Raw genomic sequence first — 11,881 nt, 5'->3', positions numbered from 1 at the left:
CCAGGATGTATTTGTAGGCTAAATGGGCAGGAGACTAGTTTCAGTTATACTATTTAGAGTTTCCTTTTTCCCAACACATGCATTCACTTACTATTAAGGGCACTTTTTCCCTCCATTTATTTTAGAGTTGCATATTGGATTATGTAAGGGTAAAATGGCATGTCATTTGCAATTTCCTTTACAAATCTTCAGAAAAGAAAATAGGGGATAGAAATTTGATATTCTAGAATCTGGGTGGTGAGTATATGGAGGTTCATTAAACAATTTTCGCTACTTTATATTTTGACCATGTTTATGATTAAAAAGAGGTATATGTGAGAGGATGAGGGCCATATCTAGCTCACTATCTCGTTGAGTATTTGCTAAATCAATCATGGGTTACAACCTGATCATTCTTGCTCCTTGCCCTCCACCCTACCTCTTGCAGCCCTCGTGAAAGTTAATTAATATGGAGTCTTAGGACAAGGAGATGCTAATCTAATCAGACAAGGGTTGAAATGATTTTCTGGACAAGATAGATAAAATGATTTTACCTGGCATACAAGCATTCCCTGACTAACCTATATAAATTGACAGTACTTCAGTGGCTGTCATAACTGAGCTTTATGATACGCCAGGGGCTATGATGTACCTGTTACAGATTTCTTCTCCAGTCCTCCTGTGCGCAGTGTTTGCAGGGGAGCAGCGGGGACCTGAACCCAGGGCCCATCAGGTTTTCTTCTCTACTGCATGATCTGGGGGCCATATTTTTCAAAGTGTGAAACAAGGGCTCTCTTTGTTCAGTCCACTCCCAGGCACAGCTTCAGGTTTGTTAGGGTGAGCTTGGTTTCCAACATTAGAGTGGACAGCTTCAGGTCCTAGCCCTAGGTCTCACTGGTAGTGGTTATGCTGGCCAAGTCACATCTCCTCCTCAAGCATCAGTTTCCTTATCTGCTGGGTGGAGACAATGGTAGCATTCATCTTATTGACTGTAAAAAGTACTGAATGCAGCACTTAGCAACCTGGTAAACACTAGATCTATGTTTCTTACAACTGTATTTTCACCTTTCTGAGACAGTTGCAGATTCCCTGACATAAACAGGTATATTCACCAGGAATATTAAGGATGTAATGCTTAATATTACAGGTGGTAATTTTTGGCAGTTAATGCTCCAGGTGGTAATATTTGGCAGACACAATTTAAACCTTCTATGTCCTAGAAGTGTTTTTTGTAATTATTAAAAACTTAAAAAATCGCTGTTATGGTCTTTTACATAGAATGTTTGGAAAAGAATTCTGTCATCAAAGTGTATGAGGGTTGACAAGTGTAAATATGCAGTTAGACAGTTTCAAAAAACGTGTATTATTTACTGATCAATGTAGTGTCTCCTTTGGAGCCATTACACTCAGTCATTTCCTGTCAATCTCTCCATGCTGTTATAATCAGACTATGGATATGCATATTAAAGTGCAAGAAAGTTATTGTGCATGTGTGGTGGCAGCCTTTTAATTGTTAATAATGTTGTTGCTTTAAAAAGGTACCAGGATAGTTTACTCTTTTGGTGGTTAATAGTCATCAGAATTGCATGAGGAATTTAAGGGAGCTGAAACCCTGGTGGGGACATGAGGTCCTTGTGGCACCCATTAGTGACTGTGTCCCCAGACAGGTCTCCTGTGACCAAAAAGAGAGCTTTACAGCTGGCCCTGTGCTGAGTACATAGGGGATCCTTGTGTTTTTCTTTGTACTACATTGCTTTGGGGAAAACTTTTATAATGAAAAAAAAAAAAAATGGTGGTGTGCATGTGAAATAGTGAAAGGGTAATCCAACGTCTTTGTCTGTATCAGGGATCAGCCAGAGGGCAACCACTGTAGGTTTTGCGGACTACCTGATCTGTTACCTGCAGTCAGTCCCCCTTGGTTGTTTTGTGAAAGCAGTCACAGAGCGTACATAAATGAATGGTCACTACTGTTTCCAATAAAATTTATTTACAGTCACTGAAATTTGAATTTTGTATGATTTTCATATGTCAGTAAGTACCAGTAACATTTTAATTGTCCCTCACTCTTTAAGGCTGTAAAAAGCAAGTGTCCCTCACCAGTGGCAAGTTCAGTTTGGCTCCAGGACCTGTGGTTTGCCGAGCCCTTGTCTAAAGCACATAGAGCTCGAAACACGGAGGACTCCATTCTTTGTTCTAGCTCACTGTTGCTCCAGCTCGATCACTTGCTCTTCAGTTTCTGACGAAATAATAATGTCATCAGCTTTTGTTTAAATCATATCTTGAGATAGTCTGTTCTGTGTGATTAGATTGCTTCTTGAATGGAGTGAAATTTAGTGAGAGTCCCCCTTTGCCTTCCTTTATTTAAACTAAGATAAATATAAACCAGAAGTAAAAGTGAGACTGGGGTTCAAAGATGAAAGGGAAAACAAGTCATAGAAGAAAAGTGGACTTTGAAAAGTGACATAAGACCTATATTCTCTTCAAACCAGTGTTAATCTAAAATGCGGTGTGTAACTCATCAGTGGAATTTAAGGTGAATTTTCTAGAAAACCTAAGTGAATATTTTTGACAGTTTAAGATTTAGGTATTGTTTTTAAATATATGTATTATATATAAAATATACAGCAAAATCTAATTAGCACATCAAATCTGGTTTATCAGATAATACAGCTGAAATGCAACATCTAATAAAATTCTGAGAGGCTTAAGGAATAATATAAAAATTATTGTATAAGTGTTATTGGGGCACAGCAAAACTCTTAAAGGTTTGATTAAAGTGGGAAATTTTCTTCTAAATATTTTTATTTTGTCATGAGGGAAAAGTAGAGTCCAGGAGACATATTATGGGTGTCATTTGATTTTTCAATAAAGAAATGTCCAGGAGGACAAAAATGATTAAAATGAGTGTGAGCACTCTGGAGGGAAGGCGCCTTTAATTAGAATCCTCACTCCCCTTTTTGCTGAAGATTTTAATCTTTTGTCTCATGAGGGATGTCAGGATAGGGAGAAATGTGGGGCAGAGTAAATTTATGGAATGGGACATTTTCATAAAGTTGAGGCAAAGTGTACACCCACAGTTTTGAATAAGCAGAAGTTCATGATGATGAGGGCCTGCATACAATAGTATAGGATGGTTAAAAGTCTGGTGGAGAAAGAAATGAAAAGGATGTTTGTCAAAGAAGGTGTAGGAGAATGTTCTATAAGAGTATTTCTTTATCAAGTATAATGATTAGACTGAATTGGACATGAAGGAAAAGTCTCTCCCTGTCAGCAAGCTATAGCTTATGTAGCAAGGTATTGTTACTGTAATTGAGGAATGAAAATCTAGAAAAGATTGGTCCCTACAGTAACAAATCAGTTTTCACATAAATGTCCATTGTAACTAAAAACCAAAAATGGTAGGAAATGGACGAAAAAATACAGCAAACATAGAATTATGTTGAAAACCTTGCAAATAGCTTACCTTTTTGTTGTTAAATGAAAAAATGTATGAGTTTCAGGACCCAGGGTCATGATATAGAAGCTTTCTTATGAAATAACTAGTTAAATGTGGTTGAATAAGAGCACAGGATGTTGGGGCCTCCCCGGTGGCGCAGCGGTTGAGCGCTGGTTTGCGAACCTGCCCGCAGCCTCTGCGGCACCGGTTCGATCCCCGGCTGCTCCCCGGCCACTAGAGGAGGGTCCCACATGGCGCGCAGACCTCTCCTGCGGCCCGCTGCTCCCCTCAGCAGTGTACTTCGGTCCTTCTGCCTGCTCTGCTCCCTGCTCTGGCTCTGGTGAATTCTCTCACCCTCCCGCGCTTCTGACTGTACCCAGTGCATGTATAAACAAAACAAGCAAATAAATAAATACATAAATAAATAAACATGCCTCTATAAAATTAAAAAAAAAAAAAAAAGAGCACAGGATGTTGATCAGACAACCAGGGTTTGAAATCAGTCTCTGTCACTTTAATAATAGTATCATTGTTGGTAAATCACATATTTTTGTGCCTCAGTTTCTTCATCTTATAAATATGAATAGTAATATCTAAATCATAGACATTTGTGGGGTTAAATGAGTTAACATACATAAAACATTATTTAAAAAGTTGTTTTTAATAGTTTTAGTAACTAATACAGCTAGCAATTAGCCCTAAAGTATTTTCTAAATAAATGTGCCATTATATCGCAAATGTCCCAGAATATGAATTTGTGTGTGTGTAGGTATATGTGTGTATGTGTGTTTATCTGTATCTTCATGATATTCATCATATACTTTCAAAGGCTTCCGGATATGTAATGGTCAAAAGAATGGTGAAGCTCTTCACTACCTCTGTGATTCTTGGGTCTTAAGTCTTTGAGGCTGTATTGCTACTACACGTACACCTAGGTTAATTGACTAATTCTAAGGTGGTAAACTTCTATCCTTGAGGAAACCCATTTTACCTTTGACCAACCCTTAGGGGTAGGAAGTCTTTTTGAATTCTGGACAGACTTCTACCACCCACAGGTTTCCCACTTAATAATTTGGTTTGGTACCTTGAGATTCTACAAAACAAATTTTGTCCACATAACAGCCCATCAGATATTTTCAGGTAGTTAATGAGTCCTCCTGGAGTCTTCTCTGAGCCCCAAAACCCTTGTTCCTCTGTTCTTCTCTGCTTTGCTTTAGGTGTCCTGTAACCATCTTGGTTGTTTCTTATAGTGCCAGTAGCCACAAGGGCACATATTATTGATAAATATTTCACTATATTTACAATTCACTTAAAGTTGCTTCTTTTTGACAAAAATGTCTTTATCATTTGGGAGGAAACATATTGACTTTTCTTAACCCTGTTCTTATTTCCAAATGGGGGTACCTGCCACACAAAGAAACGATTGCTAAAGAATCAGACCTCCTTGTAGGTTCTCTTTTCCCGAAGCCGGGACCTGTGTAGTAGAAACAGTAATTAACTGCTATGCTAAGTAGTGGCAGTAGCTGCTCATTGTGTGCCTCCCATGTGCCAGTGACTCTGCTCGATCCTTTAGTGGATCACTTAATCTCCGTGATCATGAGTAGGTTGAGATTTCCCCCTTGTTTTCAGTTGATGAAATCAACGTTAGGGTAAAGTGGGAGACTCTGGCAGGAAAAGCTGAAGAGGAAATTTTTTGTTAAACATGACCATATGCAAGAAATTCTATAATTTTCGGCCTATCTACCCTCATTCTTTGTTTTAACACCAGGAAATTATACAAGTAACATAAAAATTACCTCCTTTTTTTAAAAAAAAATTCACTTTTATTCCACTGAAACCATTTATTATTTTTTATTTTATATATTTTTTACATCATTTTTCATTTTTGCATCATGTATGCTTTTTCATCTTGGTTATAGTCCCCATACAATTCCCACCCCCCTCGTTTTGATCCTGCTCCCTTCTCCCCTCCCCCCCATCGTTCCACTGAAACCATTTAAACTAGTTATTTTTAAAGATCCTGCTATTCTTAGAACACTGGAACTCCCATCCCCAACATCAGGGATGGTATACTTCATTTTTTTCAGCTTCTCCCAAGTGACTTTTCTCCTCCCTCCTTTTAGCAAGAGTTCCAGAGAGGAAGTCAATCATAATGTTCTTGACAGTGGAAAGATTCAAAATACATTCATGGGCATGGATAACTTTGGAGGATGGCTGGGTGCCTTCTACGAGACTTAACACCTTTCTTGTACATGGAGTCTCACCATGGCAACAGCCGTGTCACGTGACACATTGGTGACACATGTAAGGTGCTGCCACAACTCATCCCAGGTTCAATGTCTGTGATTCATTGTTTCCACTGACACAGTGACTGCTGTAACTTGCAGTTGGAAGGTTCTCTGGTTTTCAGTGCCATTAACGCACACTGGCTCCCGTGGCACATGGAGGGCGCAGGAAGGGAAGCATAAATAAATAAGTGTGCACTGTAAACATTGCCTTCATTAGCTTTACAGAGAAATACGTGTTCACCAGTCAACCTCCTTGCCACCCGCGTTCTTCTTTTCTTAAGCATATTTTGTTGGTAACACCTTGGAAGCTTGAAAATGATTTTATTTTTAATCATAGTTGTACCCATTTCCACTTGGCAGACTTTGGAAGAGAGAGTTCATGGTGGCCCCTTTTTAGTATTTATTTATGTTCTTCACATGTAGCAGATTTATTGATGAAGGCATGGTTCTGGGAATATTTTTTTTTTTTTAATCATTGTGAAATTTATTGAATTCACTACATAAATCATGTGGTTGTATTATCGGTCCATTGCTCATATGGAGGGCCCTGAAGGTTATATTATATCAGAGGACTTGTCTGGAGGTACAAGATGAGAAGTATTTTAACATTTTAATTTCTGAGTGATTCAGTGAGTGATTAAAACAGTAGATGTGGAATCTGGAAGACATTAAAGAGATGTCAGGGACAGACGGATTTTGATTTGTAGCCTAATGAAATGTTTTGCCAACTTTTAAAGATTTTTTTGAGAGTAGAACTTTAATCATTTGCTTGTGTTTCTGGCATGGTAAGGTTATTCCTGTTTCTGTTATATGATGAATCCAAAGTGAAAATGGGATAATTTTTAATTAGCAAAATTATAAAACCATTTGCAGCCAAGTGTTTCTTGTCTTGTATAAACTGTGAGGTTTCACATTTTACTTTAATCATTTTAGGAAATTTTATTCTGAAGATCTATTTCAGTTGATGCTTTATGTATGGCTACAAATCCTCAATATTAGAAATTGCCTTGTAATACTCTTTCCCAGTGTCACTTGAATAATCAGTGGGGTTTTTGGTCTTGCACATTGCTTGTGTCTGTTTTGGAGATGCATGGTTACCTGAGTTAGATGTAGCAGTGATATTAAAATCTGCATTATAAATATAAGGCTAAGTCTTAGAAGATAAGCAATTTTAGGGGTTAGAAATGTTTCTTTTCCATTATGTTATTGTGTACAGCTTAGACTTGCTTTTGTTGAGGTTACCTATCTAATAAATTGAGTCAAATGTTATGTTTTGTCTTTGTACTATAAATATACGAATGGAGTTATTTACAAATATATTTTATTAAGGAAATGAGAATAATGAGCCAAGTCATGGCACACTTCACACAAATCCCAGAATTTTGATTTTGTGATGCAAAATCAAAATTGCATTTGATTATGAGAGTTTTTTACATTTCTTTGTGGCTCGTTGGAAACATACTTGGAAACACAAGAATTAAGGAGTCTGACTAGACCGGAACACTTCAAGCTCCTTGAAATTTTTGCCAGTTGGTTGGGGGAGTGCAACATTTTTGCCTTTTCTGTCAGATCCTCTGGAGAGCGCTGTGTCACGTGCTCACAGTGCGCCACTGCAGCGGAGGAAAGATGGTGCAAACCAGCCAGAGGAAGTAACAGCCATCACCCTAGCTCAGGGCTCTAGTGATACATGAAGCGCTTCATCTGTAGCCATTTGTCTTTGCAAATTATAGATGTCCCTCACCAGGAATAAAAGATAAAACAAGATGTGTCAATACATTTCCTTCGCACTGAATAATTCCTAATGAAACAGATTCTTAAAGCTGTAGGATTTTAGAGAATATCTTAGAGCTAATCATTTGCTATTAAACTGTGACTAAGACTATAGCACAGGAAGCTTAAGTTAAAAACAAATAAACAAAAATATGAATAATGTGTGTTAGTTTTGTCCATAATTTACAGAGACAATTATAGTTCTGCAGGTGAAAGGCATGTACATTATATAGGAATATAGGGATAGCAGGGATAGCTTACAACTGGAGGACCGTATAGAAATAAATGTAGCCAACCAAACCCAGAAAATACTAATAGTTTTCTAAAACAGAAAAGAGAGGAAATTTATTTCTGTAGGAAATTTATTTCTCATGGGATGTGGTGTATGATCTCCTAAAACAGTACTTACCAATACCTAACTATTATTGATCTACCCACCTACCTTCCTATCTTTTTTATGTTAGGCACATGAAGTGTGGCTGTGTCTAGTCTGAATTGAAATAGACTAAGTGTAAAATCCCCCCCGGATTTCGAAGACATTAATGTCAAAGCCGTAAGACTTTGGCTATGTTGGGTTAGATAAGATAGATCATTGTAATTAATTTTATCGGTTCTTTTAATTATTTTAATGTGGCTACTAAGAAATAAGAATTCCACATTTGGCTCACTTTATATTTCTATTAGACAACACATCGAATATATCAATTCCATTTTCCTAAAATCAGGCATCTCCAAGAAGTTCTTTTCCTAAGTTTGAACATTGCTTGAGTTGACTTGAGTCAATACTTGACTAATATATTTTATAAAAAAGAGAAAGTGAGAATGCTTTTCAAATTAATTAATTTCATCGGTAATTTGCAATAATAAATATTCTTTCATGGAGTGTAATCTGATTGTGAGAAAACCACTTTGAGTCATTTCCATTATATAGGCACCACAATGACACATCTAGTTGAGGAGTCAAACAGTTAACAAACTGGTGATGCTTTACGTCTATTGCTGCTTGACAGTTCACTTTTTAAAAGTTATCTTCTATTTTGTCAGGTACACCAGTAAATCTCAAACTGGAATGGACATATCATTAGACCTACATCAGTGTATCAGGATTTCACTAAATCATGAATAATTTGCCTTCGCATACCTCCATCATGAGGAAATTTTTCCTTGAAGATTTTGGTGGGAAAAGACATCATTTTCATATGTTAAGTGGCCAAATTTATGCTGGAATAAAATGCAAGATTTTGAATGTTTACATTCAATCTGTTTACTCAGGTCTTTTTTAGTTGGTGCTACTAGACCCCATGAGTTGACATTTGCCACCACCACTCCCATTATCATTAAGGTTTATTTTTGTAGAAATGTTTGGGACCCAACTTAGTTTCTGTTCTAATCATTACCTTTAAAATAATCATAGCTGCTCCTTCCACTGAGAAGTTTAATGATGGGGTAAGGTCATCTTTGCCAGCTTAATGAAAATGCTGGGTATTACACATGATCAAAAACTGATTACCCCTTGCCTGTATGGGAAGTCCTTTTTTATAGGAAAAAAAGGAAAACTCTTGTTAAAGCTGATGCCATTGGGAATAAAGGGCTGGTATGTGTGGTGAAGTTGTAACAAAGGCTAGGAGAATGTAGGGGATGCCTAAAGGTGGGAGGCATGGGATGGGGAAGAGAAAGTAATGACTTCAGATTTTGGGGCTTTCCTGACACAGTGGATGGTGGTGTGCTTACCAGAGATGGGAAACTCGACAAAGAAGACTTTGGTAGGCAGAGGCTGTAAACTATTGATTTTTGGGGTACTGTGAGTTTGGAGGTGAAGATGAAAAATCTGTCTAGAAACACCCATGTTACAGTCATAATTTAGTTTTCTTTAGAAACTCATTCACCCTCTTTTCTTGACCACATCTGTTCAAGGCTGGTTGTACTCCAGTATGTTTTTCATCCTAGGTATCTTTTGGCCAATTAAATATGATTGATGTTTTCACTCTTTCATCATAAATGATATCCTAGGTAAGAAATAGAGGGGAAAAGATTTATTTTATTTACTTATGCATGCAAGAACTAGGGTACAGGCCGGGGTTGGTGATGGTGGTGAGAGGATACACCAGAGACAGAGTGGGGAGCAGAGCAGGTGGACTGACTGAAATACACTGCTGAGGGGAGCTGCAGGCAAGTCAGGAGATGTCTGCTGTGCCATGTTGGTTAGCTCCCTGGCCAGGGATCGAACTGGTGCTGCCATGGCTGCCTATAGCTTCATAGTGCTGATACTTAACCTCTTGTGCCACCAGGGAGGCCCTGAGGATTTTTTTTTTAACTCACAAATTTGAAACAATACTTTGACAATCTTGGATGAAGGGAGAATGACATAATCGTCAATCTGATCTCAAGTGGGGAGCTTTTCTTCCCCCTCCTACTTTCTTCTTACCATCCACCACCTCTAAAGGTAAAATGGAAGTTTACTTTTGGAAAGTGTAAAAGGGTACTGGGGAGTGTTTAAAGGGCCACAGTTCAGAGTCTCACTTCAATGCCTGGTTCTGCTGTTTATTTAGTGACAGGTGCTTGGGTAAGTTATGTCACCTTGTCACATCTATTTTTATCTTCATCTATTACATATATATCTTAGAACTTGTGTGATTAAATGAACATTGAATACAAGGATAAAGTGTTATCTAAAATGTAGACCAGCATTTGTCTACTCTTGGACAGTAGTTATCAGCACAGGTGCTGGCGTCAGGATCTGGATACAAACCTTGACTTAATCATTAGCAATCTAGTCCTTTCATAACTTGCTTTGCCACTCTGAACCTTAGTCTCTCCGTCCGTGAAATGGGAATAAAATAGACCTCTCTTGTTGTGTCATCATGAAGACTAATGGAAGGTTTGCTTTAGCCCAAAACTTGGGTGTGGAGAGGGTTCTGCAAATGTCAATAATGGGTAGAGCAATAATGGCTGATGAAGTTTGAATAAATGGGACTCAGTTCTCTTCTCTCTCATCTAAAGGGTAGACAAGAGTGGGGTGTGGAAACTAGTACATATTTATCTTTTGTGTTAAAATAACTAAAATTAATAAAATACCTTCTTATTGGTAAAATGGTGAACTTGCAGGCTCTTCTTGATTCTTCTCTCAATGTGGGCTTCCTGTTTAGGCTTGTTTCAATGTAGCAAGATCTGGGAACAGTGGGAAGAAGTCACCCCAAGGGTGGCATCTGTCTTTACTTCACTGGATCCCAATAGCATATATTAAAGCAAGCGGAACCAACACCCAAAACGTTGTTTAGAGAATGTAATTTAAAGTGAGACATAGAAAAAAACAAAACAAAACAGGAAGATGTATGATTTGAATTCATATAGAAGATGGGAAGGTATTTTCAAAGTTCTACTGAATTATCTTGGACATCCTTGATATTTTCACTTCTTTTGTTTGGTTTCAGTGTTTTATATTGGGTTTAAGTAGTGCCATACATCTCAAGAGTTCAAATCTTCATTGTCTGTCAAGAATAATGCACCACACTTATGTGGGGGAATTTCAGTAATCTCAGGTTAGAGTCATCCTGTGGCCTTAAAAACAGAAACACAACAAAACAGTATGTCCTTCGCACAATAAGTGTTCCATACTTATAACTCCTCCCCCGACAAATATATGACCCCAAAGGCAACGAAGCACGCAATACATAATGAAAAACAATAAAATGTAAGTTCTAGCTTGTACTTACAGTGACTCACTGACTTTGTAATAAAATGTAAATGTAATTACATTTGTGCATCTTCTACCATTAGGCAAATTATGGGAAGAAGTAAGGGAAGCTCTACCAACAGTGTTGTAGAACCAATTCAGATAAATCTTAAAACTGGGGAGTCACCTGATGTCTTTCTTGGCCTGGTCAGATAGAACCTCTTTGAGTCATCAGCATATGAGGTGTGGTTTTGTTCACCTGGCAACTTTGTAGAGTTCCATCTGTGCATTGTGTTCTTATGACTCCTATGATATTGATGATTCATAAAGTAGCAGAGGAACAGAATATATTGAGTCTTTGACAATATAACTTTAAGAATGGAGTGCCTCACATTTTCCTTTTTTCCTATCACCTTGCTAATTCAACTTCCCTATAACCAGCAGCTTAGCTTATTTTTCATCTTGGTTCAAAAGTATGGAAATTTTGCTATGATTTTGGCTGTGAAATAATATTGAGGCCTACATGGAAAAGGCTAGAAGGTGTTTACTCAAAAATTTTATAGTGCTGGTTTGGGCAGTTTTGCGGGATGTAAATTTTTGTGTTATTTTGGTTACAGGAGAAAAATGTTAAAAATGTGACATACTGGGCCCTTCCTGGTGGCACAGGGGTTAAAGTCTCAGCACTATCAAGCTATTGCCAGCCACTGCGGCATGAGTTCGATACCCAGCCAGGGA

General features: G+C 37.8%; 1 long non-coding RNA gene across 3 annotated transcripts; it reads right to left on the bottom strand.

The window, feature by feature from the left end:
- Window positions 1-7,055: 7,055 nt before the first annotated feature.
- On the bottom strand, window positions 7,056-11,411 carry LOC119231063 (uncharacterized). 3 transcript variants are annotated; one of them, XR_005121860.2, is made up of 6 exons: window positions 11,187-11,411; window positions 10,549-11,031; window positions 9,205-9,479; window positions 8,871-9,004; window positions 8,615-8,694; window positions 7,056-7,439 (listed from the first exon to the last, which is right to left on the bottom strand). It is a non-coding gene; the product is annotated as an uncharacterized LOC119231063 (long non-coding RNA). The 3 variants fall into 3 exon arrangements; XR_005121857.1 differs by having other exon boundaries at window positions 11,334-11,411; XR_005121859.1 differs by lacking the exon at window positions 8,871-9,004 and having other exon boundaries at window positions 11,334-11,411.
- Window positions 11,412-11,881: the final 470 nt, after the last annotated feature.

The sequence above is a fragment of the Talpa occidentalis genome, unplaced genomic scaffold (assembly GCF_014898055.3).
Source record: "Talpa occidentalis isolate TD23 unplaced genomic scaffold, MPIMG_talOcc4v2.1 talOcc4.10, whole genome shotgun sequence".
Taxonomy (NCBI): Eukaryota; Metazoa; Chordata; class Mammalia; order Eulipotyphla; family Talpidae; genus Talpa; species Talpa occidentalis.
Note: the sequence above shows the minus strand (reverse complement) of the source record. Positions and strands in the feature narration are given on the sequence as shown.